General features: G+C 40.8%; 1 pseudogene; it reads left to right on the forward strand.

Moving 5' to 3' along the window:
• Nucleotides 1–2,569: 2,569 nt before the first annotated feature.
• Nucleotides 2,570–4,237, forward strand: LOC128297989 (uncharacterized; annotated as a pseudogene).
• The last annotated feature ends 3,335 nt before the right edge of the window (nucleotides 4,238–7,572 follow it).

Consider the following 7,572-nt stretch of genomic DNA (forward strand, 5'->3'; position numbering starts at 1 on the left):
AGTTTTTCACACGTTCCTCTACCCGCGCACCTCACTTGGTCCACACATTTCTGGTCGCACACAAGATTTCATATTGACCTCTCTTTCTCAAATATACCTGTCTTACTCTAAAGACGACCAACGACCAGTTTCGATCCACCCGAACGTGTCTGTACACAGTAGAAATGGGAAAATATGAACGAACCTGGTGGAACGGTTCCGCTCCATCACTGGAGTGAACGACACCAGGTTCAAAACATTTTGCTCCTCAGTTCCAAAATTCACTCCTTGGAACGGCTCAAAAATTCACTCCTTGGAACGGCTCCGAAATTTCACTCCTACGAACAGTTCCACAGTTCACTCCTACGAACAGTTCCATAGTTCACTCCTAGGAACGGCTCTAAATTTCACTCCTAGGAACGGAACCAAATTTCACTCCTTGGAACGGAACCAAATTTCACTCCTATGAACGGCTCCAAAATTCACTCCTAGGAACGGATCGAAATTTCACTCCTAGGAAAGGATCGAAATTTCACTCCTCGGAACGGCTTGAAATTTCACTCCTAGGAACGGTACCAAAATTCACTCCTAGGAACGGCTTGAAATTTCTCTCCTAGGAACGGTATCAAATTTTAATCCTAGGAACGGATCCAAATTTCAGTCGTTATCGTTTATAAGCTAGCCCGTGCATTTTGTTGTTGTGAAATTTACCTTCGTGTTAATTTGTTAATTTGTTAGAACGTTGTATGAAGATTATGAATGCATACGAGTTTAATTGGTATGCATCCAATGTTAATGTTATGTTAAATAAATTTAATGCATCCAAGTAATGTTACATTATTAGAAATGGAAGATAAATGAAATGTATAAATATATGAATAATAGTGATATAATATTATGCACTTGTCTTGCGATTATCCCTTTTTCTAAGGTCCAACAACATTATCCTTTGCATTTTTTTTTTTGCAATTGCTGGATGGTCTGATTTGCGCAGTTCATGGGTCCTTTCCGTATCGGCGGTGTCATGCAAAATTTCGCAACATTTTTGTCTTACCTACTTCTTCCTTGAAAACTTTCGTATTAGTGGCGGATCTAACGGTGGGCGGAGTAGGCGGCCGCCAGGGGCCTCGTCGAATGGGGGGGGGGGTGCTTTTTAGTAGACAAAGGTGTATAGAATGTATGTCAGAAAGCGAAGAATAGAGGGGCCCCGAGGAGTACAACAAGGGACCCGCGAAAAAAATTGTTCGCGACCACCCCCCCCCCCCCAGCATTTTTAAGTTGAGGCCCCGACTATCATTCCGCCTAGGGCCTCCAAGGGGATTGATCCGCCACTGATTCATATGCATTGTTTACCACGTTGAGCGGCACGTCGTTCACATGGGCCCGAGCCCGACAGAAAATCTTTCTTTGTCACGCTTGCACTTCCACTTTGCGAAGTTCTTCACTGTTTTTGACTATGTCAATGCGGTTACGCCAGGGGGAATGGTAGGGAGCTGCGCTAGGACAACAAGATTTTAGGAAGTGTTCTCGGCTGCGCGGATGGATTGGCCGAGTTTCCTTTTGAAAGGATTTTTTATGTAGATCGAGCGTTCGAGCAACGAAATCAACACTTTGTTGACGGGGGACGGACATGTCCGTCCTCGCTCAGCCGAACGTTGTTGACGGGTGACGGACATGTTCGTTCTCGCTTAGCCGAACGTTGTTGACGGGGAACGGACATGTCCGTCCTGAAGACCGGCGCATCGATGAAAGACGCGCGCGCACATACATGCACACGGGCTATTTCTGATTGTGTATCCGATCCTCTTAACTGGTGGAAGCAAAATAAAATATTTTATCCTAACTTACTTAATCTCATGCTGAAACGGTTGTGTGTTCCAGCTACATCTGTTCCATGCGAGAGAATTTTCTCTAAAACAGGGCAAATTTCCACCGAGCGTAGAAATAGATTAAAGTCCAAAAAAATCGAAGAATTGATTTTTTCTGAATTACAATTACGGTAGGTAAGAATTTGGCAAAAATTCTAAAAGGAATTAAAAGTGATGTAATTTTTTTAATGTTACATGTAAAACAACTTAAACGGTATATTATATTATATTTCTTGACAACATGACGTCCGAAAGCAATATTGACCCCTCCCCCCCCCCCCCACCGGTCTGCAGGGCATACATCAGGCTCATACATTTTTTTTTGTAGGACCAGGTTCAAAAACCTGTTGGAGTGATTCCGCTCCTTTCCAGGAGTGAACGTTTTCAAACCGCTCCTTTTTTTTTGGAACTTTTCCCATCACTAGTACACAGTCATTTTACATGTATGTTTGTGTTGGTGCATATGAAACGCGTGTAGGCAAAAAAACAAATCCAAGGATGCCGAGTAAACATAAACAAACCAGAAGCCGAGCTGAACTAACTAATCTCTCGCATCTTTTTAGATAAAAAGGAGATTTAACGGACGAATTTTAATCATGACTTCAAAATCATCCCTGTATCGGAAGCGCCGTCGCTATCTCGAAGAGGTAGAGTGAGAACATCAGGAAGAATTCGATGCATTGGAAGCTTCCGGTTTTGTTTCGGTGCCGGCATCAGCGGGCATGAGCTGTGGTAAGTGTAATCGTTTTTCTACACTTTAATTAAGTACATACAAAATGTGGAACTTTAAATAGTGTGTTGGTTTGCAATAGTGTGTTAAATAATTAAAAATACCAGTGTGTTACAAGTGTTCTTAATTCGGTTGTGCGTTTAATTACGGTTTCCGTTAGTGAAGTGTTGTGTTGTGTGTGGGAACATACCGCGTTCCTAAATTGAACCATTAAATTTGTTTTTGCACTGATAGCCACTTTCTATCATCTTAATGTTAATCAATGCAAAAACTTTCACATTGTGTTTGTGCTAGCGGATAAATAAACTGGCTTACGTTTTGTACAGCGCTTAGCAAACGCTTAGCTTTGGTGTTACATGTGTGGTAGGGTAGTGAAAAGAAAAATAGGGTAGCTAAAGTGGATTTCGCCGGCCGCTCCCTTTTTTTAGGTATTATTTTGTTTATGTGAACATGTGTTTCCTTTACGTGACCCGGTGGTGTATTTGGTAGCGGCACCTGTCCCATACGACAGGGTAAAAAAACCCAACCGGAAAAAATCCCCGCGTAGAAAGGACTGACCAACCGGCTCATTCCAGTGGTATAATAATTTCGAACGGCCTGTCCGTTCTAACCAATATAAAAAGTGAACTTCCACCATTTCGTTTATATAATCTGTTAAGTGGTTTGTGGTGATCGCAAATTCTTTATTTAAACTACTTTTGTTAAATTTCAATTGACTAATTTTTTTTGTTTCTTTTCTTTACAGATGAAGCGAATGACCCGAATAGTTCATCTTTAGAAAACATTGGTGGTGGCATAGGTAATGAAAGTAGCATGGATTATGATACTAACTATACTAATGATATGCATGTTAACGATATTAATACTAACGATAGAGTTATTGATGATATAGATGAACCAGTAAAAAATGCTGATGATTTTTGGAGGGATGCTTATAGCTTCCTCAATAGTTTTGAGAATTTGAACGATGCTTTAAAGTATTTGGCAATTGTAGGACATCTTGCTCGCAACTTTCTTAATTTGCTGTTGACAATATTAAGAAAGTTCGGTCACCCTGAACTTCCCAAAGATGCACGTACGTTGCTTAAAATTCCCAAAGTTAGCAACAAAATACAAAGCATAACAAGGGGACGATTATGGTATACAGGGATTGAGGTTGCTCTTAGAAATTTGTTTAAGGATACCATTCCGGAAGCAAATCAATTCAGTTTACAAATTTCTATTGATGGTCTTCCTCTTCTCAAGAGCAGCCCCACCGAATTTTGGCCTATTCTTTTTAAAATAAATGAAATACCTGATTGTCCAGTTATGGTTGCAGGTATAAACAGCGGCCAAAACAAACCAAAAAATTTGGAGCAATTTCTTCGGCCACTAGTGGCCGAATTAAACGTATTGCATTCCCCAGGTATGCTGTTTGGCCATAAGACAGTTCCTATTTGCGTAAAGGCTTTTGTCACCGATTCACCGGCGCGGGCTTTGATAAAATCGGTGTTAGGATTTCAGGGCAAACACGGATGCACCAAGTGTACCGTAGTTGGAGAGCGTGTGGAGTCTTTACGTAAGGTAGTTTTTGATTATGCTATAGCACCACCGCGCACAGATGCCAGTTTTCGCGCAAAAATTGATAGAGATCATCATAAGTCTAAACGTTCGCCATTAGAAGAGGTTATTGGTTTAGACATGATAACAAATTTTCCAGTTGCTGATCGGTGTCACCTAATAGATTTGGGCGGCACTCGTAAATTGTTGGTAGGCTTAGATGCCCATAGAATGGCCTCTTTTGATCGGTGGACCACTGATCAGAAGGAAAACATTTCACACTTTTTAATTTAAACCAAACTTCCTTCTGAAATACACCGACCATTCCGATCTCTTTTAAGTTTAAAATTTTGGAAAGCAACAGAATTTAGATCCTTTGCGCATTACATTAGCCCTGTGATATATAGAGATTTTATGCACCCGGATGGTTTTGATCGTTATCTCCTCTATTTTTGTAGAATAACTATTTAGTCGTCTCTAACATATCAACCCCTTTATCCTCTTGCACGTAGAATACTCCACAAATTTGTATCACAGTTCCCAACTTTCTATAGTCGCACTCATATGACGAGTAACATACATAATCTCCTCCACGTGCATGAAGATGTTGTAGCTTTAGGTGAATTAGATAGTTTTTCAGCGTACGATTTTGAAAATTTCTTGCAATTTCTCAAAAGGTGTGTGAGAAAAGGGTCTAAATGTTTAGAACAAGTAGCTGGTAGATCAAAATTATTAAATTGTAAATAGAAAAGTTAATCCATGTGTTACTACGGATGGTTGTGGGTTGCATGTTACAGCTAGTTTTGTTTTAAAGCCAGTTTTTTTGTGATCAATGGATATTAACACGAGCGAATGGAATAGTTAAATTTGTGAGAGTAGAGTTAACCCCACAAAATTCGTTCATCATTCATGGGATTCAGTACGATAACAAAGTAGATTATTTCAATGTTAATGCAGAAGATGATGTTGCTCCTATACAATTAAAATCTAGTGAAATTAACATTTATAAATTGAATTCTTTTATGCCGTCCAGAGCAGTAAGACTAACCATTCAAGCAATCAAATGTAAATTAGTAGCCGTTAACTTACCTGCTCGTCCTCTTGTTTATTTCAACGTAGATGAACTTTTAGATGAAACACCCGCATCAGTCTTATTCATTCCTCTATTACACACTTTTACTAATAGCTAATCAAATACTAATCGTAGTTGCATCGTTTTTAGTTTCGTTTCCTATTTTGTAGTATATTGGTGGTGGGAAAAGAAACAAAATAGGTTACACTTATGAGACAGAGTACGGAAAGCAGTACACAAAATCTTCGGAACGATCTTAGAACAGCGGAAAACTACATGACGCATGGAATAATATTCGTCTCCATGTGTCGGCAGGGATCTCGTATCAGGTCGGGGAGGGGTTTAGTGGGTAGGCGTCGATCGTAACTCTTGTATCTAGTGATTGCGATCGATGAATCCCACACTACCCAAGGATGGTAAGTAGGTTATCGGGTGTCTTTGGAAGATTCCCCTCCTCGTGAACAAAAAAAAAGCGTTTAATCCTTCATTTATCACAACATAAGTTCATTCAATCACTAATTATATAATTCACTAATCACATAATTCTATTTAATGTCCAACAGGCATTGTACAGTAGTGCAATAGTTATAATTCGAAATTTCGAATCACACATGCATCGGTCTACCCTCAGCGACGATATACAGATAGTTTGAACCAAACACGTAAATCGAAAGGAAAGGCATGAACGAAGTGATAATTTCGCCAACCAAGAAGTAATGATTAATTTTATTATTACATATTTCCTTTCTTTCGTTCCAGCTTTGATGTGATATATACAATTTTATAGAAATGGATTACGCATGGCAAAGCTTTTTTTTTTTTTATTTACTCAGGAACGGCCAGGCCGTATTGCTTACAACTAAGAGTAACTTAATCTATTGTACAATTCACATTCGTTTGAACACATTTCCTTCTCCAAACGGTGAAAGGTCACCTTATCCCGGGTGTACTCGGTCGTTTTGCTGCGTATATTCCGTCATCCTAAAGAGTGATCCTTTTTCTTGCGAGGGTCTGTATCGTGATTTGGGTTGTGATCCTTCTTCTTCCATGATTTTGTCCGCATTGGCAGGTCGCTCTGGTGGTTCTGCAGCGAACGACTTGCTTTCTCGTACCCACAACTTACACGCATCAAACACATTCATACTTCCGTTCATACAAACACGTATACATCTTCATACATACAAGCGAGGTACAACATACAACACAAACACAAACATAAGGAAGACAGGGTCACACAGACAAACCATTAGCTCGGCAAAAATCAAAAATTACCTTGAGGTAAGCTACATCCGAGCCCCCCAGCAGATCTCGAATTGGGGTATCAGGGACTCTTCCTATACTTCGGTCTGCGTCCAACAAGGAGGGTCTTGCAGCCTCGTATTCCACGCAGGACCATAAAAGATGATCCACATCGTGAAATCCGACACCGCAGCCACATACTTTGGAGTCGACCTGTCCTATACGCTGGAGATGTGCGCCCAATGCGAAATGGTTAGACCTAAGTCTAGACATCATTCGAATGAACGCTCGATCTCCAGAGATGCCAGAGAACCAAGGCTTCAAGGAAACACAAGGAGTGATGGAATACAAAAACCTCCCGAGCTCATCCATGTCCCACATACTCTGCCAACGTGCCATGCAGAGCGACTGTGTGGCACAAAGGTGTTCGTGAGGTAGGATGAACCTATCAAAAAGAGCACCTTCCGAAGCGCCCCTTTTGGCCAATTGGTCTGCTTTTTCATTCCCTAGTATGCCGCAATGAGAAGGCAGCCAAACGAGTGAAATACGAAATGATTTCTCAAACAAGGAGCCTAAGACTTTCAGTATTTCTTTCACAAAATAGTCTGGGCTCTTAATAGCCTTCACGGATTTCAGTGCTTCGATAGCACTGAGGCTATCAGAAAAAATAAAATATTCGTCCGGAGGGCTAGCACTTATAATTAGTAAGGCGTAAAAGATTGCGGCGAGCTCCGCTACGTACACCGAGCATGGTTGGCGTAATTTGAAGTATGCTTCGGATAGTGTGTTGTATACGCCAAAACCAATGCCGTGCTCTGATGAGGATCCGTCAGTATAAAATTGGTGCTGCTGGGAAAAAATGCTGGGAATTTCCGTCCTGCGAAGACTGTCAGGGACAGACTTATTTTCCTCTCTCAACGAGGTATCTACATTGAAAAAGGAACTACAGGACTCTGGTAAGCTGGTACGGTTTATACTTTGCGATGTACTAGGGTGGACCTGAAAAGAGGCAAAATGCGTGTAAACTTTCAGGATTTTGCATTTAGAGCCTATCTCTTGCAGTGTTTTAAGGTTCTCGATTATCAATGGATTTGATACTGTAGAGCGTACGAGAAGGCGAAGCGAAAGTAGTTAAAAACGGAGCT

This window comes from Anopheles moucheti, chromosome 2, assembly GCF_943734755.1.
Source record: "Anopheles moucheti chromosome 2, idAnoMoucSN_F20_07, whole genome shotgun sequence".
NCBI lineage: Eukaryota > Metazoa > Arthropoda > Insecta > Diptera > Culicidae > Anopheles > Anopheles moucheti.